The following is a 23601-nucleotide window of genomic DNA, read 5'->3' on the forward strand; positions in this document are numbered from 1 at the left end:
AACCCTATGTAAAAATGACATCTAGCAGAGGATGGTTTCGATCCATCGACCTCTGGGTTATGGGCCCAGCACGCTTCCGCTGCGCCACTCTGCTTTCTGTACAGCTGTTTGTCCGAGGGGAGAATGCTGTTTTCATGCAATATCATCAATGACAGAAGTTATTAACCCTATGTAAAAATGACATCTAGCAGAGGATGGTTTCGATCCATCGACCTCTGGGTTATGGGCCCAGCACGCTTCCGCTGCGCCACTCTGCTTTTCGTGGCACTTTCTTCACAAATGATAAAAACACATTAATTCCTGACTTTTTTTCTCCAAATCTCTTCTTCAAGCTTCGAAAGTGCCAACTTTTTGCCACTTTCTTCCCAAATGATAAAAAACCATGAATATCTGACTTTTTTCCCCCAAATCTCTTCTTCAAGATTCGTAAAGACAATTTAGGAGTACAAGTTCTCACCATCATGATATAATGTATAAACAGTTGAGATACAACTGTCAATTCTTCTGCTATGGTCACTAAGCCCTCTGGAATGCTGAAGGTTTAAAGTCATAATCCTCACTGCTTCTCTGAAAACAGTCACATGTGGTTGTCTCTGTGGCGCAATCGGTTAGCGCGTTCGGCTGTTAACCGAAAGGTTGGTGGTTCAAGCCCACCCAGGGACGAGTGGGATGTTTTCCTGAAAACTTTCATTCCTGTCTTTGCAACACCAATGAGCTGATGATTACATTGAAAGACAGAAATGCAAAATCCTTAAAGCTTTCCAACATTAAGCTAAGGCTAGGTTTCCACTTGGGTTTTTGTCCTGCGTTTTTTTCTTGATGAAAAACGCCAGTTAAAACGCCAAGAAAACTGCCACTGCATTTACCTGCGTTTTGGCGTTTTTTCTGGCGTTTTAGCCTTTCTGTGGAAATTGCTTTTTTTGACCTTAGGCAGTTTTTCCAGCCTTTACAAGTTAGAAGTTTCACCCAGCTAAAAGGGATTAGGATAAATGGCAAGTATCTGCCCCCTCCTGATGTCATTTACTTGGTAGACCCTTTTGTCTCTTTTCTGTGGGTTGTAAGGCATGCTTTATTCCGAATGTCTGCTCCTCTGGGAAGATTGGCCCCAAATGATGGTGCAAATTGTTTGCTGTTGCTTTTGGCACGCAGGATCCAGTTGATGCGTCGGGTATGTTTGTTTGTAATGGCATGTTTGTTCCAAATGGTGTAAAATTCAATATGAACCAGTCCAGGACTTTGTTTTGTGTGAAACTGTTTGTTTTCAGCCTATTTCTCGTAGGACACACAGATACTGGGTCCATCCTCTGCATTGTAACTGTGGAAAAAACGTCATAAAAAACGCCAAGGCAATAAACCCACATGGCTTTTTCATGGCGTTTTTTCTCTCCCATAGACTTCTATTGGAGAAAAACGCCAAGATTTCCTTGCAAAAAACGCCAGAGTGTCAACATGCTGCGATTTTGAAAAACTGCCACAGAGCCCAAAAAAGCAGACAAACGCCAAAGAGGACTGAAAAAACGCCAAACAGAAAAAGGCCAAGTGGAAATGGCATTTTGCGATTTCCTATTGAAGAACAGCTAACATCTGGCTGCAGCCGTTTTTCACTAAAAAAACGCCAGGTGGCGCTATTGGCATTTTTATGGGCGTTTTTAGCAAAAAAAACCCAAGTGGAAACCTAGCCTAAATCTTCTTATTCCACTTGTGGAAAGTTATTTTCCAGACAAAGCATGCCAATCCTTCCATGGAAAAACACAGGAAAAACTTCTTGGCATAGTGCCAATTTTGGAATGCTTAGATTATTATTATTAATTTTTCGTTTTTTAACTTAGGCCACGTCTACAATACTACATGTTGTTAATAATTCGGGCAGCCGTTACCAAAATAGTGGCTGGCAAGGGGAGAATGCCGTTTTCATACAATATCATAAATGACACAAGTTGTTAACCCTACGTACCAATTAATCTTATGCAACGCCAGTTGTGCTTAAACAGAAAAGTGACATAATGAAAACAAAATTAGCAGAGGATGGTTTCGATCCATCGACCTCTGGGTCATGGGCCCAGCACGCTTCCGCTGGGCCACTCTGCTTTTCATGTAGCTGTTTGTCCGAGGGGAGAATGCTGTTTTAATGCAATATCATCAATGACAGAAGTTATTAACCCTATGTAAAAATGACATCTAGCAGAGGATGGTTTCGATCCATCGACCTCTGGGTTATGGGCCCAGCACGCTTCCGCTGCACCACTCAGCTTTCTGTACAGCTGTTTGTCCGAGGGGAGAATGCTGTTTTCATGCAATATCATCAATGACAGAAGTTATTAACCCTATGTAAAAATGACATCTAGCAGAGGATGGTTTCGATCCATCGACCTCTGGGCCCAGCACGCTTCCGCTGCGCCACTCTGCTTTCTGTACAGCTGTTTGTCCGAGGGGAGAATGCTGTTTTTATGCAATATCATCAATGACAGAAGTTATTAACCCTATGTGAAAACGACATCTAGCAGAAGATGGTTTCGATCCATCGACCTCTGGGTTATGGGCCCAGCACGCTTCCGCTGCGCCACTCTGCTTTTCATGGCACTTTCTTCACAAATGATAAAAACACATTAATTCCTGACTTTTTTTTCTCCAAATCTCTTCTTCAAGCTTCGAAAGTGCCAACTTTTTGCCACTTTCTTCCCAAATGATAAAAAACCATGAATATCTGACTTTTTTTCCCAAATCTCTTCTTCAAGATTCGTAAAGACAATTTAGGAGTACAAGTTCTCACCATCATGAAATAATGTATAAACAGTTGAGATACAACTGTCAATTCTTCTGCTATGGTCACTAAGCCCTCTGGAATGCTGAAGGTTTAAAGTCATAATCCTCACTGCTTCTCTGAAAACAGTCACATGTGGTTGTCTCTGTGGCGCAATCGGTTAGCGCGTTCGGCTGTTAACCGAAAGGTTGGTGGTTCAAGCCCACCCAGGGACGAGTGGGATGTTTTCCTGAAAACTTTCATTCCTGTCTTTGCAACACCAATGACCTAATGATTACATTGAAAGACAGAAATGCAAAATCCTTAAAGCTTTCCAACATTAAGCTAAATCTTCTTATTCCACTTGTGGAAAGTTATTTTCCAGACAAAGCATGCCAATCCTTCCATGAAAAAACACAGGAAAAACTTCTTGGCATAGTGCCAATTTTGGAATGCTTAGATTATTATTATTAATTTTTTGTTTTTTAACTTAGGCCACGTCTACAATACTACATGTTGTTAATAATTCGGGCAGCCGTTACCAAAATAGTGGCTGGCAAGGGGAGAATGCCGTTTTCATACAATATCATAAATGACACAAGTTGTTAACCCTACGTGCCAAATAATCTTATGCAACGCCAGTTGTGCTTAAACAGAAAAGTGACATTATAAAAACAAAACTAGCAGAGGATGGTTTCAATCCATCGACCTCTGGGTTATGGGCCCAGCACGCTTCCGCTGCGCCACTCTGCTTTTCATATAGTGGTTTGTCCGAGGGGAGAATGCTGTTTTAATGCAATATCATCAATGACAGAAGTTATTAACCCTATGCAAAAATGACATCTAGCAGAGGATGGTTTCGATCCATCGACCTCTGGGTTATGGGCCCAGCACGCTTCCGCTGCGCCACTCTGCTTTCTGTACAGCTGTTTGTCCGAGGGGAGAATGCTGTTTTCATGCAATATCATCAATGACAGAAGTTATTAACCCTATGTAAAAATGACATCTAGCAGAGGATGGTTTCGATCCATCGACCTCTGGGTTATGGGCCCAGCACGCTTCCGCTGCGCCACTCTGCTTTTCGTGGCACTTTCTTCACAAATGATAAAAACACATTAATTCCTGACTTTTTTTCTCCAAATCTCTTCTTCAAGCTTCGAAAGTGCCAACTTTTTGCCACTTTCTTCCCAAATGATAAAAAACCATGAATATCTGACTTTTTTTCCCCAAATCTCTTCTTCAAGATTCGTAAAGACAATTTAGGAGTACAAGTTCTCACCATCATGATATAATGTATAAACAGTTGAGATACAACTGTCAATTCTTCTGCTATGGTCACTAAGCCCTCTGGAATGCTGAAGGTTTAAAGTCATAATCCTCACTGCTTCTCTGAAAACAGTCACATGTGGTTGTCTCTGTGGCGCAATCGGTTAGCGCGTTCGGCTGTTAACCGAAAGGTTGGTGGTTCAAGCCCACCCAGGGACGAGTGAGATGTTTTCCTGAAAACTTTCATTCCTGTCTTTGCAACACCAATGAGCTAGTGATTACATTGAAAGACAGAAATGCAAAATCTTTAAAGCTTTCCAACATTAAGCTAAATCTTCTTATTCCACTTGTGGAAAGTTATTTTCCAGACAAAGCATGCCAATCCTTCCATGAAAAAACACAGGAAAAACTTCTTGGCATAGTGCCAATTTTGGAATGCTTAGATTATTATTATTAATTTTTTGTTTTTTAAATTAGGCCACGTCTACAATACTACATGTTGTTAATAATTCGGGCAGCCGTTACCAAAATAGTGGCTGGCAAGGGGAGAATGCCGTTTTCATACAATATCATAAATGACACAAGTTGTTAACCCTACGTGCCAAATAATCTTATGCAACGCCAGTTGTGCTTAAACAGAAAAGTGATATAATGAAAACAAAATTAGCAGAGGATGGTTTCGATCCATCGACCTCTGGGTTATGGGCCCAGCACGCTTCCGCTGCGCCACTCTGCTTTTCGTATAGTGGTTTGTCCGAGGGGAGAATGCTGTTTTAATGCAATATCATCAATGACAGAAGTTATTAACCCTATGTAAAAATGACATCTAGCAGAGGATGGTTTCGATCCATCGACCTCTGGGTTATGGGCCCAGCACGCTTCCGCTGCGCCACTCTGCTTTCTGTACAGCTGTTTGTCCGAGGGGAGAATGCTGTTTTCATGCAATATCATCAATGACAGAAGTTATTAACCCTATGTAAAAATGACATCTAGCAGAGGATGGTTTCGATCCATCTACCTCTGGGTTATGGGCCCAGCACGCTTCCGCTGCGCCACTCTGCTTTTCGTTGCACTTTCTTCACAAATGATAAAAACACATTAATTCCTGACTTTTTTTCTCCAAATCTCTTCTTCAAGCTTCGAAAGTGCCAACTTTTTGCCACTTTCTTCCCAAATGATAAAAAACCATGAATATCTGACTTTTTTTCCCAAATCTCTTCTTCAAGATTCGTAAAGACAATTTAGGAGTACAAGTTCTCACCATCATGAAATAATGTATAAACAGTTGAGATACAACTGTCAATTCTTCTGCTATGGTCACTAAGCCCTCTGGAATGCTGAAGGTTTAAAGTCATAATCCTCACTGCTTCTCTGAAAACAGTCACATGTGGTTGTCTCTGTGGCGCAATCGTTTAGCGCGTTCGGCTGTTAACCGAAAGGTTGGTGGTTCAAGCCCACCCAGGGACGAGTGGGATGTTTTCCTGAAAACTTTCATTCCTGTCTTTGCAACACCAATGAGCTAATGATTACATTGAAAGACAGAAATGCAAAATCCTTAAAGCTTTCCAACATTAAGCTAAATCTTCTTATTCCACTTGTGGAAAGTTATTTTCCAGACAAAGCATGCCAATCCTTCCATGAAAAAACACAGGAAAAACTTCTTGGCATAGTGCCAATTTTGGAATGCTTAGATTATTATTATTAATTTTTTGTTTTTTAACTTAGGCCACGTCTACAATACTACATGTTGTTAATAATTCGGGCAGCCGTTACCAAAATAGTGGCTGGCAAGGGGAGAATGCCGTTTTCATACAATATCATAAATGACACAAGTTGTTAACCCTACGTGCCAAATAATCTTATGCAACGCCAGTTGTGCTTAAACAGAAAAGTGACATTATAAAAACAAAATTAGCAGAGGATGGTTTCGATCCATCGACCTCTGGGTTATGGGCCCAGCACGCTTCCGCTGCGCCACTCTGCTTTTCATATAGTGGTTTGTCCGAGGGGAGAATGCTGTTTTAATGCAATATCATCAATGACAGAAGTTATTAACCCTATGTAAAAATGACATCTAGCAGAGGATGGTTTCGATCCATCGACCTCTGGGTTATGGGCCCAGCACGCTTCCGCTGCGCCACTCTGCTTTCTGTACAGCTGTTTGTCCGAGGGGAGAATGCTGTTTTCATGCAATATCATCAATGACAGAAGTTATTAACCCTATGTAAAAATGACATCTAGCAGAGGATGGTTTCGATCCATTGACCTCTGGGTTATGGGCCCAGCACGCTTCCGCTGCGCCACTCTGCTTTTCGTGGCACTTTCTTCACAAATGATAAAAACACATTAATTCCTGACTTTTTTTCTCCAAATCTCTTCTTCAAGCTTCGAAAGTGCCAACTTTTTGCCACTTTCTTCCCAAATGATAAAAAACCATGAATATCTGACTTTTTTTTCCCAAATCTCTTCTTCAAGATTCGTAAAGACAATTTAGGAGTACAAGTTCTCACCATCATGATATAATGTATAAACAGTTGAGATACAACTGTCAATTCTTCTGCTATGGTCACTAAGCCCTCTGGAATGCTGAAGGTTTAAAGTCATAATCCTCACTGCTTCTCTGAAAACAGTCACATGTGGTTGTCTCTGTGGCGCAATCGGTTAGCGCGTTCGGCTGTTAACCGAAAGGTTGGTGGTTCAAGCCCACCCAGGGACGAGTGGGATGTTTTCCTGAAAACTTTCATTCCTGTCTTTGCAACACCAATGAGCTAATGATTACATTGAAAGACAGAAATGCAAAATCCTTAAAGCTTTCCAACATTAAGCTAAGGCTAGGTTTCCACTTGGGTTTTTGTCCTGCGTTTTTTTCTTGATGAAAAACGCCAGTTAAAACGCCAAGAAAACTGCCACTGCATTTACCTGCGTTTTGGCGTTTTTTCTGGCGTTTTAGCCTTTCTGTGGAAATTGCTTTTTTTGACCTTAGGCAGTTTTTCCAGCCTTTACAAGTTAGAAGTTTCACCCAGCTAAAAGGGATTAGGATAAATGGCAAGTATCTGCCCCCTCCTGATGTCATTTACTTGGTAGACCCTTTTGTCTCTTTTCTGTGGGTTGTAAGGCATGCTTTATTCCGAATGTCTGCTCCTCTGGGAAGATTGGCCCCAAATGATGGTGCAAATTGTTTGCTGTTGCTTTTGGCACGCAGGATCCAGTTGATGCGTCGGGTATGTTTGTTTGTAATGGCATGTTTGTTCCAAATGGTGTAAAATTCAATATGAACCAGTCCAGGACTTTGTTTTGTGTGAAACTGTTTGTTTTCAGCCTATTTCTCGTAGGACACACAGATACTGGGTCCATCCTCTGCATTGTAACTGTGGAAAAAACGTCATAAAAAACGCCAAGGCAATAAACCCACATGGCTTTTTCATGGCGTTTTTTCTCTCCCATAGACTTCTATTGGAGAAAAACGCCAAGATTTCCTTGCAAAAAACGCCAGAGTGTCAACATGCTGCGATTTTGAAAAACTGCCACAGAGCCCAAAAAAGCAGACAAACGCCAAAGAGGACTGAAAAAACGCCAAACAGAAAAAGGCCAAGTGGAAATGGCATTTTGCGATTTCCTATTGAAGAACAGCTAACATCTGGCTGCAGCCGTTTTTCACTAAAAAAACGCCAGGTGGCGCTATTGGCGTTTTTATGGGCGTTTTTAGCAAAAAAAACCCAAGTGGAAACCTAGCCTAAATCTTCTTATTCCACTTGTGGAAAGTTATTTTCCAGACAAAGCATGCCAATCCTTCCATGGAAAAACACAGGAAAAACTTCTTGGCATAGTGCCAATTTTGGAATGCTTAGATTATTATTATTAATTTTTCGTTTTTTAACTTAGGCCACGTCTACAATACTACATGTTGTTAATAATTCGGGCAGCCGTTACCAAAATAGTGGCTGGCAAGGGGAGAATGCCGTTTTCATACAATATCATAAATGACACAAGTTGTTAACCCTACGTACCAATTAATCTTATGCAACGCCAGTTGTGCTTAAACAGAAAAGTGACATAATGAAAACAAAATTAGCAGAGGATGGTTTCGATCCATCGACCTCTGGGTCATGGGCCCAGCACGCTTCCGCTGGGCCACTCTGCTTTTCATATAGCTGTTTGTCCGAGGGGAGAATGCTGTTTTAATGCAATATCATCAATGACAGAAGTTATTAACCCTATGTAAAAATGACATCTAGCAGAGGATGGTTTCGATCCATCGACCTCTGGGTTATGGGCCCAGCACGCTTCCGCTGCACCACTCAGCTTTCTGTACAGCTGTTTGTCCGAGGGGAGAATGCTGTTTTCATGCAATATCATCAATGACAGAAGTTATTAACCCTATGTAAAAATGACATCTAGCAGAGGATGGTTTCGATCCATCGACCTCTGGGCCCAGCACGCTTCCGCTGCGCCACTCTGCTTTCTGTACAGCTGTTTGTCGGAGGGGAGAATGCTGTTTTTATGCAATATCATCAATGACAGAAGTTATTAACCCTATGTGAAAACGACATCTAGCAGAAGATGGTTTCGATCCATCGACCTCTGGGTTATGGGCCCAGCACGCTTCCGCTGCGCCACTCTGCTTTTCATTGCACTTTCTTCACAAATGATAAAAACACATTAATTCCTGACTTTTTTTTCTCCAAATCTCTTCTTCAAGCTTCGAAAGTGCCAACTTTTTGCCACTTTCTTCCCAAATGATAAAAAACCATGAATATCTGACTTTTTTTCCCAAATCTCTTCTTCAAGATTCGTAAAGACAATTTAGGAGTACAAGTTCTCACCATCATGAAATAATGTATAAACAGTTGAGATACAACTGTCAATTCTTCTGCTATGGTCACTAAGCCCTCTGGAATGCTGAAGGTTTAAAGTCATAATCCTCACTGCTTCTCTGAAAACAGTCACATGTGGTTGTCTCTGTGGCGCAATCGGTTAGCGCGTTCGGCTGTTAACCGAAAGGTTGGTGGTTCAAGCCCACCCAGGGACGAGTGGGATGTTTTCCTGAAAACTTTCATTCCTGTCTTTGCAACACCATTGAGCTAGTGATTACATTGAAAGACAGAAATGCAAAATCTTTAAAGCTTTCCAACATTAAGCTAAATCTTCTTATTCCACTTGTGGAAAGTTATTTTCCAGACAAAGCATGCCAATCCTTCCATGAAAAAACACAGGAAAAACTTCTTGGCATAGTGCCAATTTTGGAATGCTTAGATTATTATTATTAATTTTTTGTTTTTTAACTTAGGCCACGTCTACAATACTACATGTTGTTAATAATTCGGGCAGCCGTTACCAAAATAGTGGCTGGCAAGGGGAGAATGCCGTTTTCATACAATATCATAAATGACACAAGTTGTTAACCCTACGTGCCAAATAATCTTATGCAACGCCAGTTGTGCTTAAACAGAAAAGTGATATAATGAAAACAAAATTAGCAGAGGATGGTTTCGATCCATCGACCTCTGGGTTATGGACCCAGCACGCTTCCGCTGCGCCACTCTGCTTTTCATATAGCGGTTTGTCCGAGGGGAGAATGCTGTTTTAATGCAATATCATCAATGACAGAAGTTATTAACCCTATGTAAAAATTACATCTAGCAGAGGATGGTTTCAATCCATCGACCTCTGGGTTATGGGCCCAGCACGCTTCCGCTGCGCCACTCTGCTTTTCGTGGAACTTTCCTCACAAATGATAAAACACATTAATTCCTCACTTTTTTTTCTCCAAATCTCTTCTTCAAGCTTCGAAAGTGCCAACTTTTTGCCACTTTCTTCCCAAATGATAAAAAACCATGAATATCTGACTTTTTTTTCCAAATCTCTTCTTCAAGATTCGTAAAGACAATTTAGGAGTACAAGTTCTCACCATCATGAAAGTTCATCACCTTTTGTCACTTCCTCTCCCATTTTCTTTAATCTATCCTCCTTTTCTTTAATCTCTCCATTTTCATTATCTTTCCTCCTGTTGCATTTTATATAATCTCTCTTATCTATTTCTCCCCTTTCTGATGTTCCTTGACCAGCCCAAAGAGGTAAGGAATCTGGCCCAGTATTTTGAGGTGGATATTCAGGTAAGGTGAGCGCTTTAGATGTTGGGGAATATGATTAATGCTATTTGATTTGACCAACTAGCAAATGGATAGCAACATGGGGTTCCAATAAAAACTAGCTTCCCATACCGGGAGTCGAACCCGGGCCGCCTGGGTGAAAACCAGGAATCCTAACCGCTAGACCATATGGGATACATGTCTACACCCCTGCGCACACCACATGGGATTGTGTATGTGACGGAGCATCCACAGATCCTATAGGAGGTGAACCTTTTTATTTTAAAATACAGTTGTAATGCCTGTCAGTCCGCGGCTGCAGTTGATGAGTTCCTGTTCCAATGATCTTTGTGAGATGCGTCAGAGTTATAGTTTCTTTGGATCTTCCCAGATAAAGTGGTCCTTTTGCTGACCACGGAATTCGCACCTAAAGTCCACTCTTCACTCTGTAGGATCAACCTACCATTTTTTTTCCCCGTCTCACAAAAATAAAGAGCATTCCTTCGAGCCGGAATCGAACCAGCAACCTAAGGATGTCTGATTGTTTTCTACAGTCCTCCGCTCTACCAGCTGAGCTATCGAAGGTCATGATTTGGTGCGCTGTCCATGCTGACTGTACCTGGAGCAGCCCCTCCCTCACCAACATGGTATGCATTGTGTTACAAGCTACAGCAAGTTGAAGGGTTAACATTGCAAACGGCTTGAAACTTACTGAATAGACTCGGATGTGTAAAAAAAAAAATAAACGCTGCGTTGGCCGGGAATCGAACCCGGGTCAACTGCTTGGAAGGCAGCTATGCTCACCACTATACCACCAACGCTGGACAGAGAGATAGGCTTTAAACCAGAGATGGGAAGGTCTGCGGAAAAAAAAACGAAAAAAACCCCCAAAAAAACATGAGAAAAAAAACCATTTTCCTCCCGTTTTTTTCCAAAGCCATTTTTTGTTTGTGGGAAATGATGTCATATCCCGGCGCTCAGACTCAGCAGCACTCAGAGGATGCTCACTCTCTATGGAGGTTGCGTAACGTTTTCTTTAATTTCATAAAAATGAACCCTGCTGATGATGTCCTGGGAAAGGCTGGGTTTTGAGACCCTTGAGTTTTAAGATAATGTGAGTTAGATCCAGTCTGATATACAACGAAGGTAAAAGAAGTGTGGAACCAGTTTTCACAGAGCCCGATAGATCTGCTACATGGGTGGTTTTAGGAGTTCTGCATATGTAGATGTTATTGTGTCATTTTGCAGCCTTTAGCAGAATTTATTTTTATGTGGAATATGGAATGTTTCATCAGAACATTTAGAAATCTGGCCGAATTTCAGGAAATGTTAAAAATTGTCATCTTCTGCCTTGGTCAGATCCTGTGCTCTGGCCTGGCTTCTTTCTACACTTAAGCTTCTTTAGCGTAGCGGTTAGAGCGTTTGCCTCACGTGAGAAAGGTCCCCGGTTCGAAACTGGGTAGAAACGCTTCTTTTCATTATTCCCATTTAACATACAGAACCGATGACTTCATCACCAAAGAGGGCAATCTGCTCCTCAGTTTTGTACCAGAAGGTGGTGCTGTTGCCCTAGGTCTTGGCCTAGTCAAGAAAATGGTGGTCAATCTACTGATGTCTTTCTTTCAGGTAAATGACTGGTGCTTCACATACTTTTTGCTTTGTTGCTTTAGTGTATTCCTTTGTTTTTCTTGTTTGCAATTTGGATGTTGAGATGATTTTTCCATGATATGTTTGAACCTGATGCAGAACTCACTCTAACTATAACATGAAATACCTGGTCAGTATATTGTGGTGCTATCAAATCTATACATATAATGTAATGTTGTTATAATTACAGCTGTTTTGTGATTCGTACGGATAGTTACCTGTAAGTTGTCGGTGGCCAGACTGGGGATAACTAAGCAGCACTGGCAGTTTCAGGAATTCCACCCTGCCTCCAGCAATCATCAGATATAGAAGATATAATACTTGATCCCTTTATGCCCATCTCATGGTGATGGGGCTGCCCTGAGAACAAGAGCAGTATGATCAGGTTTTATCATAAGTTTGTCCTGTGTTATTCACTTTTCCCGCAGTGACAGTTTCTTTTACATAAATAGAATTTTCTGAAGGGATAAATTATACATATTACATATAAAACATATACACTTTATGAAAGGATGTGGACACCCCTCCTAATTATTGAGTTTAGGTATTTCAGCCACATCCATTGCTAACAGGTGTATAAAATCAAGCACATAGTCGACCATCTCCCTAGACAGACATTGGCATTATGTCTCCCTTTTCCTCTTCATCTATCTTTGTTCTCTTTATCTCCCAACCCTTTCTCTTTACCTCTCCCTGTTTGTCCACTTTTTCTTTACCGCTACCTTTTGTCACTTCCTCTCCCATTTTCTTTAATCTATCCTCCTTTTCTTTAATCTCTCCATTTTCATTATCTTTCCTCCTGTTGCATTTTATATAATCTCTCTTATCTATTTCTCCCCTTTCTGATGTTCCTTGACCAGCCCAAAGAGGTAAGGAATCTGGCCCAGTATTTTGAGGTGGATATTCAGGTAAGGTGAGCGCTTTAGATGTTGGGGAATATGATTAATGCTATTTGATTTGACCAACTAGCAAATGGATAGCAACATGGGGTTCCAATAAAAACTAGCTTCCCATACCGGGAGTCGAACCCAGGCCGCCTGGGTGAAAACCAGGAATCCTAACCGCTAGACCATATGGGATACATGTCTACACCCCTGCGCACACCACTTGGGATTGTGTATGTGACGGAGCATCCACAGATCCTATAGGAGGTGAACCTTTTTATTTTAAAATACAGTTGTAATGCCTGTCAGTCCGCGGCTGCAGTTGATGAGTTCCTGTTCCAATGATCTTTGTGAGATGCGTCAGAGTTATAGTTTCTTTGGATCTTCCCAGATAAAGTGGTCCTTTTGCTGACCACGGAATTCGCACCTAAAGTCCACTCTTCACTCCGTAGGATCAACCTACCATTTTTTTTCCCGTCTCACAAAAACAAAGGGCATACCTTCGAGCCGGAATCGAACCAGCGACCTAAGGATGTCTGATTGTTTTTTACAGTCCTCCGCTCTACCAGCTGAGCTATCGAAGGTCATGATTTGGTGCGCTGTCCATGCTGACTGTACCTGGAGCAGCCCCTCCCTCACCAACATGGTATGCATTGTGTTACAAGTTACAGCAAGTTGAAGGGTTAACATTGCAAACGGCTTGAAACTTACTGAATAGACTCGGATGTGTAAAAAAAAAAATAAACGCTGCGTTGGCCGGGAATCGAACCCAGGTCAACTGCTTGGAAGGCAGCTATGCTCACCACTATACCACCAACGCTGGACAAAGAGATAGGCTTTAAACCAGAGATGGGAAGGTCTGCGGAAAAAAAAACGAAAAAAAAACCCCAAAAAAACATGAGAAAAAAAACCATTTTCCTCCCGCTTTTTTCCAAAGCCATTTTTTGTTTGTGGGAAATGATGTCATATCCCGGCGCTCAGACTCAGCAGCACTCAGAGGATGCTCACTCTCTATGGAGGTTGCGTAACGTTTTCTTTAATTTCATAAAAATGAACCCTGCTGATGATGTCCTGGGAAAGGCTGGGTTTTGAGACCCTTGAGTTTTCGGATAATGTGAGTTAGATCCAGTCTGATATACAACGAAGGTAAAAGAAGTGTGGAACCAGTTTTCACAGAGCCCGATAGATCTGCTACATGGGTGGTTTTAGGAGTTCTGCATATGTAGATGTTATTGTGTCATTTTGCAGCCTTTAGCAGAATTTATTTTTATGTGGAATATGGAATGTTTCATCAGAACATTTAGAAATCTGGCCGAATTTCAGGAAATGTTAAAAATTGTCATCTTCTGCCTTGGTCAGATCCTGTGCTCTGGCCTGGCTTCTTTCTACACTTAAGCTTCTTTAGCGTAGCGGTTAGAGCGTTTGCCTCACGTGAGAAAGGTCCCCGGTTCGAAACTGGGTAGAAACGTTTCTTTTCATTATTCCCATTTAACATACAGAACCGATGACTTCATCACCAAAGAGGGCAATCTGCTCCTCAGTTTTGTACCAGAAGGTGGTGCTGTTGCCCTAGGTCTTGGCCTAGTCAAGAAAATGGTGGTCAATCTACTGATGTCTTTCTTTCAGGTAAATGACTGGTGCTTCACATACTTTTTGCTTTGTTGCTTTAGTGTATTCCTTTGTTTTTCTTGTTTGCAATTTGGATGTTGAGATGATTTTTCCATGATATGTTTGAACCTGATGCAGAACTCACTCTAACTATAAAATGAAATACCTGGTCAGTATATTGTGGTGCTATCAAATCTATACATATAATGTAATGTTGTTATAATTACAGCTGTTTTGTGATTCGTACGGATAGTTACCTGTAAGTTGTCGGTGGCCAGACTGGGGATAACTAAGCAGCACTGGCAGTTTCAGGAATTCCACCCTGCCTCCAGCAATCATCAGATATAGAAGATATAATACTTGATCCCTTTATGCCCATCTCATGGTGATGGGGCTGCCCTGAGAACAAGAGCAGTATGATCAGGTTTTATCATAAGTTTGTCCTGTGTTATTCACTTTTCCCGCAGTGACAGTTTCTTTTACAAAAATAGAATTTTCTGAAGGGATAAATTATACATATTACATATAAAACATATACACTTTATGAAAGGATGTGGACACCCCTCCTAATTATTGAGTTTAGGTATTTCAGCCACATCCATTGCTAACAGGTGTATAAAATCAAGCACATAGTCGACCATCTCCCTAGACAGACATTGGCATTATGTCTCCCTTTTCCTCTTCATCTATCTTTGTTCTCTTTATCTCCCAACCCTTTCTCTTTACCTCTCCCTGTTTGTCCACTTTTTCTTTACCGCTACCTTTTGTCACTTCCTCTCCCATTTTCTTTAATCTATCCTCCTTTTCTTTAATCTCTCCATTTTCATTATCTTTCCTCCTGTTGCATTTTATATAATCTCTCTTATCTATTTCTCCCCTTTCTGATGTTCCTTGACCAGCCCAAAGAGGTAAGGAATCTGGCCCAGTATTTTGAGGTGGATATTCAGGTAAGGTGAGCGCTTTAGATGTTGGGGAATATGATTAATGCTATTTGATTTGACCAACTAGCAAATGGATAGCAACATGGGGTTCCAATAAAAACTAGCTTCCCATACCGGGAGTCGAACCCGGGCCGCCTGGGTGAAAACCAGGAATCCTAACCGCTAGACCATATGGGATACATGTCTACACCCCTGCGCACACCACATGGGATTGTGTATGTGACGGAGCATCCACAGATCCTATAGGAGGTGAACCTTTTTATTTTAAAATACAGTTGTAATGCCTGTCAGTCCGCGGCTGCAGTTGATGAGTTCCTGTTCCAATGATCTTTGTGAGATGCGTCAGAGTTATAGTTTCTTTGGATCTTCCCAGATAAAGTGGTCCTTTTGCTGACCACGGAATTCGCACCTAAAGTCCACTCTTCACTCTGTAGGATCAACCTACCATTTTTTTTCCCGTCTCACAAAAATAAAGAGCATTCCTTCGAGCCGGAATCGAACCAGCGACCTAAGGATGTCTGATTGTTTTCTACAGTCCTCCGCTCTACCAGCTGAGCTATCGAAGGTCATGATTTGGTGCGCTGTCCATGCTGACTGTACCTGGAGCAGCCCCTCCCTCACCAACATGGTATGCATTGTGTTACAAGCTACAGCAAGTTGAAGGGTTAACATTGCAAACGGCTTGAAACTTACTGAATAGACTCGGATGTGTAAAAAAAAAAATAAACGCTGCGTTGGCCGGGAATCGAACCCGGGTCAACTGCTTGGAAAGCAGCTATGCTCACCACTATACCACCAACGCTGGACAGAGAGATAGCCTTTAAACCAGAGATGGGAAGGTCTGCGGAAAAAAAAAAACGAAAAAAACCCCCAAAAAAACATGAGAAAAAAAACCATTTTCCTCCCGTTTTTTTCCAAAGCCATTTTTTGTTTGTGGTAAATGATGTCATATCCCGGCGCTCAGACTCAGCAGCACTCAGAGGATGCTCACTCTCTATGGAGGTTGCGTAACGTTTTCTTTAATTTCATAAAAATGAACCCTGCTGATGATGTCCTGGGAAAGGCTGGGTTTTGAGACCCTTGAGTTTTAAGATAATGTGAGTTAGATCCAGTCTGATATACAACGAAGGTAAAAGAAGTGTGGAACCAGTTTTCACAGAGCCCGATAGATCTGCTACATGGGTGGTTTTAGGAGTTCTGCATATGTAGATGTTATTGTGTCATTTTGCAGCCTTTAGCAGAATTTATTTTTATGTGGAATATGGAATGTTTCATCAGAACATTTAGAAATCTGGCCGAATTTCAGGAAATGTTAAAAATTGTCATCTTCTGCCTTGGTCAGATCCTGTGCTCTGGCCTGGCTTCTTTCTACACTTAAGCTTCTTTAGCGTAGCGGTTAGAGCGTTTGCCTCACGTGAGAAAGGTCCCCGGTTCGAAACTGGGTAGAAACGCTTCTTTTCATTATTCCCATTTAACATACAGAACCGATGACTTCATCACCAAAGAGGGCAATCTGCTCCTCAGTTTTGTACCAGAAGGTGGTGCTGTTGCCCTAGGTCTTGGCCTAGTCAAGAAAATGGTGGTCAATCTACTGATGTCTTTCTTTCAGGTAAATGACTGGTGCTTCACATACTTTTTGCTTTGTTGCTTTAGTGTATTCCTTTGTTTTTCTTGTTTGCAATTTGGATGTTGAGATGATTTTTCCATGATATGTTTGAACCTGATGCAGAACTCACTCTAACTATAAAATGAAATACCTGGTCAGTATATTGTGGTGCTATCAAATCTATACATATAATGTAATGTTGTTATAATTACAGCTGTTTTGTGATTCGTACGGATAGTTACCTGTAAGTTGTCGGTGGCCAGACTGGGGATAACTAAGCAGCACTGGCAGTTTCAGGAATTCCACCCTGCCTCCAGCAATCATCAGATATAGAAGATATAATACTTGATCCCTTTATGCCCATCTCATGGTGATGGGGCTGCCCTGAGAACAAGAGCAGTATGATCAGGTTTTATCATAAGTTTGTCCTGTGTTATTCACTTTTCCCGCAGTGACAGTTTCTTTTACATAAATAGAATTTTCTGAAGGGATAAATTATACATATTACATATAAAACATATACACTTTATGAAAGGATGTGGACACCCCTCCTAATTATTGAGTTTAGGTATTTCAGCCACATCCATTGCTAACAGGTGTATAAAATCAAGCACATAGTCGACCATCTCCCTAGACAGACATTGGCATTATGTCTCCCTTTTCCTCTTCATCTATCTTTGTTCTCTTTATCTCCCAACCCTTTCTCTTTACCTCTCCCTGTTTGTCCACTTTTTCTTTACCGCTACCTTTTGTCACTTCCTCTCCCATTTTCTTTAATCTATCCTCCTTTTCTTTAATCTCTCCATTTTCATTATCTTTCCTCCTGTTGCATTTTATATAATCTCTCTTATCTATTTCTCCCCTTTCTGATGTTCCTTGACCAGCCCAAAGAGGTAAGGAATCTGGCCCAGTATTTTGAGGTGGATATTCAGGTAAGGTGAGCGCTTTAGATGTTGGGGAATATGATTAATGCTATTTGATTTGACCAACTAGCAAATGGATAGCAACATGGGGTTCCAATAAAAACTGGCTTCCCATACCGGGAGTCGAACCCGGGCCGCCTGGGTGAAGACCAGGAATCCTAACCGCTAGACCATATGGGATACATGTCTACACCCCTGCGCACACCACATGGGATTGTGTATGTGACGGAGCATCCACAGATCCTATAGGAGGTGAACCTTTTTATTTTAAAATACAGTTGTAATGCCTGTCAGTCCGCGGCTGCAGTTGATGAGTTCCTGTTCCAATGATCTTTGTGAGATGCGTCAGAGTTATAGTTTCTTTGGATCTTCCCAGATAAAGTGGTCCTTTTGCTGACCACGGAATTCGCACCTAAAGTCCACTCTTCACTCTGTAGGATCAACCTACCATTTTTTTTCCCGTCTCACAAAAATAAAGAGCATTCCTTCGAGCCGGAATCGAACCAGCGACCTAAGGATGTCTGATTGTTTTCTACAGTCCTCCGCTCTACCAGCTGAGCTATCGAAGGTCATGATTTGGTGCGCTGTCCATGCTGACTGTACCTGGAGCAGCCCCTCCCTCACCAACATGGTATGCATTGTGTTACAAGCTACAGCAAGTTGAAGGGTTAACATTGCAAACGGCTTGAAACTTACTGAATAGACTCGGATGTGTAAAAAAAAAAATAAACGCTGCGTTGGCCGGGAATCGAACCCGGGTCAACTGCTTGGAAAGCAGCTATGCTCACCACTATACCACCAACGCTGGACAGAGAGATAGCCTTTAAACCAGAGATGGGAAGGTCTGCGGAAAAAAAAAAACGAAAAAAAAACCCCAAAAAAACATGAGAAAAAAAACCATTTTCCTCCCGTTTTTTTCCAAAGCCATTTTTTGTTTGTGGGAAATGATGTCATATCCCGGCGCTCAGACTCAGCAGCACTCAGAGGATGCTCACTCTCTATGGAGGTTGCGTAACGTTTTCTTTAATTTCATAAAAATGAACCCTGCTGATGATGTCCTGGGAAAGGCTGGGTTTTGAGACCCTTGAGTTTTAAGATAATGTGAGTTAGATCCAGTCTGATATACAACGAAGGTAAAAGAAGTGTGGAACCAGTTTTCACAGAGCCCGATAGATCTGCTACATGGGTGGTTTTAGGAGTTCTGCATATGTAGATGTTATTGTGTCATTTTGCAGCCTTTAGCAGAATTTATTTTTATGTGGAATATGGAATGTTTCATCAGAACATTTAGAAATCTGGCCGAATTTCAGGAAATGTTAAAAATTGTCATCTTCTGCCTTGGTCAGATCCTGTGCTCTGGCCTGGCTTCTTTCTACACTTAAGCTTCTTTAGCGTAGCGGTTAGAGCGTTTGCCTCACGTGAGAAAGGTCCCCGGTTCGAAACTGGGTAGAAACGCTTCTTTTCATTATTCCCATTTAACATACAGAACCGATGACTTCATCACCAAAGAGGGCAATCTGCTCCTCAGTTTTGTACCAGAAGGTGGTGCTGTTGCCCTAGGTCTTGGCCTAGTCAAGAAAATGGTGGTCAATCTACTGATGTCTTTCTTTCAGGTAAATGACTGGTGCTTCACATACTTTTTGCTTTGTTGCTTTAGTGTATTCCTTTGTTTTTCTTGTTTGCAATTTGGATGTTGAGATGATTTTTCCATGATATGTTTGAACCTGATGCAGAACTCACTCTAACTATAAAATGAAATACCTGGTCAGTATATTGTGGTGCTATCAAATCTATACATATAATGTAATGTTGTTATAATTACAGCTGTTTTGTGATTCGTACGGATAGTTACCTGTAAGTTGTCGGTGGCCAGACTGGGGATAACTAAGCAGCACTGGCAGTTTCAGGAATTCCACCCTGCCTCCAGCAATCATCAGATATAGAAGATATAATACTTGATCCCTTTATGCCCATCTCATGGTGATGGGGCTGCCCTGAGAACAAGAGCAGTATGATCAGGTTTTATCATAAGTTTGTCCTGTGTTATTCACTTTTCCCGCAGTGACAGTTTCTTTTACATAAATAGAATTTTCTGAAGGGATAAATTATACATATTACATATAAAACATATACACTTTATGAAAGGATGTGGACACCCCTCCTAATTATTGAGTTTAGGTATTTCAGCCACATCCATTGCTAACAGGTGTATAAAATCAAGCACATAGTCGACCATCTCCCTAGACAGACATTGGCATTATGTCTCCCTTTTCCTCTTCATCTATCTTTGTTCTCTTTATCTCCCAACCCTTTCTCTTTACCTCTCCCTGTTTGTCCACTTTTTCTTTACCGCTACCTTTTGTCACTTCCTCTCCCATTTTCTTTAATCTATCCTCCTTTTCTTTAATCTCTCCATTTTCATTATCTTTCCTCCTGTTGCATTTTATATAATCTCTCTTATCTATTTCTCCCCTTTCTGATGTTCCTTGACCAGCCCAAAGAGGTAAGGAATCTGGCCCAGTATTTTGAGGTGGATATTCAGGTAAGGTGAGCGCTTTAGATGTTGGGGAATATGATTAATGCTATTTGATTTGACCAACTAGCAAATGGATAGCAACATGGGGTTCCAATAAAAACTGGCTTCCCATACCGGGAGTCGAACCCGGGCCGCCTGGGTGAAGACCAGGAATCCTAACCGCTAGACCATATGGGATACATGTCTACACCCCTGCGCACACCACATGGGATTGTGTATGTGACGGAGCATCCACAGATCCTATAGGAGGTGAACCTTTTTATTTTAAAATACAGTTGTAATGCCTGTCAGTCCGCGGCTGCAGTTGATGAGTTCCTGTTCCAATGATCTTTGTGAGATGCGTCAGAGTTATAGTTTCTTTGGATCTTCCCAGATAAAGTGGTCCTTTTGCTGACCACGGAATTCGCACCTAAAGTCCACTCTTCACTCTGTAGGATCAACCTACCATTTTTTTTCCCGTCTCACAAAAATAAAGAGCATTCCTTCGAGCCGGAATCGAACCAGCGACCTAAGGATGTCTGATTGTTTTTTACAGTCCTCCGCTCTACCAGCTGAGCTATCGAAGGTCATGATTTGGTGCGCTGTCCATGCTGACTGTACCTGGAGCAGCCCCTCCCTCACCAACATGGTATGCATTGTGTTACAAGCTACAGCAAGTTGAAGGGTTAACATTGCAAACGGCTTGAAACTTACTGAATAGACTCGGATGTGTAAAAAAAAAAATAAACGCTGCGTTGGCCGGGAATCGAACCCGGGTCAACTGCTTGGAAGGCAGCTATGCTCACCACTATACCACCAACGCTGGACAGAGAGATAGGCTTTAAACCAGAGATGGGAAGGTCTGCGGAAAAAAAAAAACGAAAAAAAACCCCCAAAAAAACATGAGAAAAAAAACCATTTTCCTCCCGTTTTTTTCCAAAGCCATTTTTTGTTTGTGGGAAATGATGTCATATCCCGGCGCTCAGACTCAGCAGCACTCAGAGGATGCTCACTCTCTATGGAGGTTGCGTAACGTTTTCTTTAATTTCATAAAAATGAACCCTGCTGATGATGTCCTGGGAAAGGCTGGGTTTTGAGACCCTTGAGTTTTAAGATAATGTGAGTTAGATCCAGTCTGATATACAACGAAGGTAAAAGAAGTGTGGAACCAGTTTTCACAGAGCCCGATAGATCTGCTACATGGGTGGTTTTAGGAGTTCTGCATATGTAGATGTTATTGTGTCATTTTGCAGCCTTTAGCAGAATTTATTTTTATGTGGAATATGGAATGTTTCATCAGAACATTTAGAAATCTGGCCGAGTTTCAGGAAATGTTAAAAATTGTCATCTTCTGCCTTGGTCAGATCCTGTGCTCTGGCCTGGCTTCTTTCTACACTTAAGCTTTTTTAGCGTAGCGGTTAGAGCGTTTGCCTCACGTGAGAAAGGTCCCCGGTTCGAAACTGGGTAGAAACGCTTCTTTTCATTATTCCCATTTAACATACAGAACCGATGACTTCATCACCAAAGAGGGCAATCTGCTCCTCAGTTTTGTACCAGAAGGTGGTGCTGTTGCCCTAGGTCTTGGCCTAGTCAAGAAAATGGTGGTCAATCTACTGATGTCTTTCTTTCAGGTAAATGACTGGTGCTTCACATACTTTTTGCTTTGTTGCTTTAGTGTATTCCTTTGTTTTTCTTGTTTGCAATTTGGATGTTGAGATGATTTTTCCATGATATGTTTGAACCTGATGCAGAACTCACTCTAACTATAAAATGAAATACCTGGTCAGTATATTGTGGTGCTATCAAATCTATACATATAATGTAATGTTGTTATAATTACAGCTGTTTTGTGATTCGTACGGATAGTTACCTGTAAGTTGTCGGTGGCCAGACTGGGGATAACTAAGCAGCACTGGCAGTTTCAGGAATTCCACCCTGCCTCCAGCAATCATCAGATATAGAAGATATAATACTTGATCCCTTTATGCCCATCTCATGGTGATGGGGCTGCCCTGAGAACAAGAGCAGTATGATCAGGTTTTATCATAAGTTTGTCCTGTGTTATTCACTTTTCCCGCAGTGACAGTTTCTTTTACATAAATAGAATTTTCTGAAGGGATAAATTATACATATTACATATAAAACATATACACTTTATGAAAGGATGTGGACACCCCTCCTAATTATTGAGTTTAGGTATTTCAGCCACATCCATTGCTAACAGGTGTATAAAATCAAGCACATAGTCGACCATCTCCCTAGACAGACATTGGCATTATGTCTCCCTTTTCCTCTTCATCTATCTTTGTTCTCTTTATCTCCCAACCCTTTCTCTTTACCTCTCCCTGTTTGTCCACTTTTTCTTTACTGCTACCTTTTGTCACTTCCTCTCCCATTTTCTTTAATCTATCCTCCTTTTCTTTAATCTCTCCATTTTCATTATCTTTCCTCCTGTTGCATTTTATATAATCTCTCTTATCTATTTCTCCCCTTTCTGATGTTCCTTGACCAGCCCAAAGAGGTAAGGAATCTGGCCCAGTATTTTGAGGTGGATATTCAGGTAAGGTGAGCGCTTTAGATGTTGGGGAATATGATTAATGCTATTTGATTTGACCAACTAGCAAATGGATAGCAACATGGGGTTCCAATAAAAACTAGCTTCCCATACCGGGAGTCGAACCCGGGCCGCCTGGGTGAAAACCAGGAATCCTAACCGCTAGACCATATGGGATACATGTCTACACCCCTGCGCACACCACATGGGATTGTGTATGTGACGGAGCATCCACAGATCCTATAGGAGGTGAACCTTTTTATTTTAAAATACAGTTGTAATGCCTGTCAGTCCGCGGCTGCAGTTGATGAGTTCCTGTTCCAATGATCTTTGTGAGATGCGTCAGAGTTATAGTTTCTTTGGATCTTCCCAGATAAAGTGGTCCTTTTGCTGACCACGGAATTCGTACCTAAAGTCCACTCTTCACTCTGTGGGATCAACCTACCATTTTTTTTCCCGTCTCACAAAAATAAAGAGCATTCCTTCGAGCCGGAATCGAACCAGCGACCTAAGGATGTCTGATTGTTTTCTACAGTCCTCCACTCTACCAGCTGAGCTATCGAAGGTCATGATTTGGTGCGCTGTCCATGCTGACTGTACCTGGAGCAGCCCCTCCCTCACCAACATGGTATGCATTGTGTTACAAGCTACAGCAAGTTGAAGGGTTAACATTGCAAACGGCTTGAAACTTACTGAATAGACTCGGATGTGTAAAAAAAAAAAATAAACGCTGCGTTGGCCAGGAATCGAACCCGGGTCAACTGCTTGGAAGACAGCTATGCTCACCACTATACCACCAACGCTGGACAGAGAGATAGGCTTTAAACC

At 41.6% G+C, this 23601-nt stretch overlaps 18 non-coding genes across 18 annotated transcripts; all 18 read right to left on the reverse strand.

The window, feature by feature from the left end:
• Positions 1-10218: 10218 nt before the first annotated feature.
• Positions 10219-10290, reverse strand: TRNAE-UUC (transfer RNA glutamic acid (anticodon UUC)). The gene has a single exon. It is a non-coding gene; the product is annotated as a tRNA-Glu (tRNA).
• Positions 10291-10594: 304 nt separating this feature from the next.
• On the reverse strand, positions 10595-10680 carry TRNAY-GUA (transfer RNA tyrosine (anticodon GUA)). The gene is given in 2 exon segments: positions 10595-10630; positions 10644-10680. It is a non-coding gene; the product is annotated as a tRNA-Tyr (tRNA).
• Positions 10681-10844: 164 nt separating this feature from the next.
• On the reverse strand, positions 10845-10916 carry TRNAG-UCC (transfer RNA glycine (anticodon UCC)). Its single transcript has one exon. It is a non-coding gene; the product is annotated as a tRNA-Gly (tRNA).
• A 1833-nt stretch (positions 10917-12749) lies between these two features.
• On the reverse strand, positions 12750-12821 carry TRNAE-UUC (transfer RNA glutamic acid (anticodon UUC)). The gene has a single exon. It is a non-coding gene; the product is annotated as a tRNA-Glu (tRNA).
• Positions 12822-13124: 303 nt separating this feature from the next.
• On the reverse strand, positions 13125-13210 carry TRNAY-GUA (transfer RNA tyrosine (anticodon GUA)). Its single transcript is given in 2 exon segments — positions 13125-13160; positions 13174-13210. It is a non-coding gene; the product is annotated as a tRNA-Tyr (tRNA).
• A 164-nt stretch (positions 13211-13374) lies between these two features.
• Positions 13375-13446, reverse strand: TRNAG-UCC (transfer RNA glycine (anticodon UCC)). Its single transcript has one exon. It is a non-coding gene; the product is annotated as a tRNA-Gly (tRNA).
• A 1834-nt stretch (positions 13447-15280) lies between these two features.
• On the reverse strand, positions 15281-15352 carry TRNAE-UUC (transfer RNA glutamic acid (anticodon UUC)). Its single transcript has one exon. It is a non-coding gene; the product is annotated as a tRNA-Glu (tRNA).
• A 303-nt stretch (positions 15353-15655) lies between these two features.
• Positions 15656-15741, reverse strand: TRNAY-GUA (transfer RNA tyrosine (anticodon GUA)). Its single transcript is given in 2 exon segments — positions 15656-15691; positions 15705-15741. It is a non-coding gene; the product is annotated as a tRNA-Tyr (tRNA).
• Positions 15742-15905: 164 nt separating this feature from the next.
• On the reverse strand, positions 15906-15977 carry TRNAG-UCC (transfer RNA glycine (anticodon UCC)). The gene has a single exon. It is a non-coding gene; the product is annotated as a tRNA-Gly (tRNA).
• Positions 15978-17812: 1835 nt separating this feature from the next.
• TRNAE-UUC (transfer RNA glutamic acid (anticodon UUC)) lies at positions 17813-17884 on the reverse strand. The gene has a single exon. It is a non-coding gene; the product is annotated as a tRNA-Glu (tRNA).
• A 303-nt stretch (positions 17885-18187) lies between these two features.
• TRNAY-GUA (transfer RNA tyrosine (anticodon GUA)) lies at positions 18188-18273 on the reverse strand. The gene is given in 2 exon segments: positions 18188-18223; positions 18237-18273. It is a non-coding gene; the product is annotated as a tRNA-Tyr (tRNA).
• A 164-nt stretch (positions 18274-18437) lies between these two features.
• Positions 18438-18509, reverse strand: TRNAG-UCC (transfer RNA glycine (anticodon UCC)). The gene has a single exon. It is a non-coding gene; the product is annotated as a tRNA-Gly (tRNA).
• Positions 18510-20345: 1836 nt separating this feature from the next.
• Positions 20346-20417, reverse strand: TRNAE-UUC (transfer RNA glutamic acid (anticodon UUC)). Its single transcript has one exon. It is a non-coding gene; the product is annotated as a tRNA-Glu (tRNA).
• Positions 20418-20720: 303 nt separating this feature from the next.
• On the reverse strand, positions 20721-20806 carry TRNAY-GUA (transfer RNA tyrosine (anticodon GUA)). Its single transcript is given in 2 exon segments — positions 20721-20756; positions 20770-20806. It is a non-coding gene; the product is annotated as a tRNA-Tyr (tRNA).
• A 164-nt stretch (positions 20807-20970) lies between these two features.
• On the reverse strand, positions 20971-21042 carry TRNAG-UCC (transfer RNA glycine (anticodon UCC)). The gene has a single exon. It is a non-coding gene; the product is annotated as a tRNA-Gly (tRNA).
• Positions 21043-22878: 1836 nt separating this feature from the next.
• TRNAE-UUC (transfer RNA glutamic acid (anticodon UUC)) lies at positions 22879-22950 on the reverse strand. Its single transcript has one exon. It is a non-coding gene; the product is annotated as a tRNA-Glu (tRNA).
• Positions 22951-23253: 303 nt separating this feature from the next.
• TRNAY-GUA (transfer RNA tyrosine (anticodon GUA)) lies at positions 23254-23339 on the reverse strand. Its single transcript is given in 2 exon segments — positions 23254-23289; positions 23303-23339. It is a non-coding gene; the product is annotated as a tRNA-Tyr (tRNA).
• A 165-nt stretch (positions 23340-23504) lies between these two features.
• Positions 23505-23576, reverse strand: TRNAG-UCC (transfer RNA glycine (anticodon UCC)). Its single transcript has one exon. It is a non-coding gene; the product is annotated as a tRNA-Gly (tRNA).
• Between the last annotated feature and the right edge of the window lie 25 nt (positions 23577-23601).

This window comes from Spea bombifrons, chromosome 3, assembly GCF_027358695.1.
Source record: "Spea bombifrons isolate aSpeBom1 chromosome 3, aSpeBom1.2.pri, whole genome shotgun sequence".
Classification (NCBI taxonomy): domain Eukaryota; kingdom Metazoa; phylum Chordata; class Amphibia; order Anura; family Pelobatidae; genus Spea; species Spea bombifrons.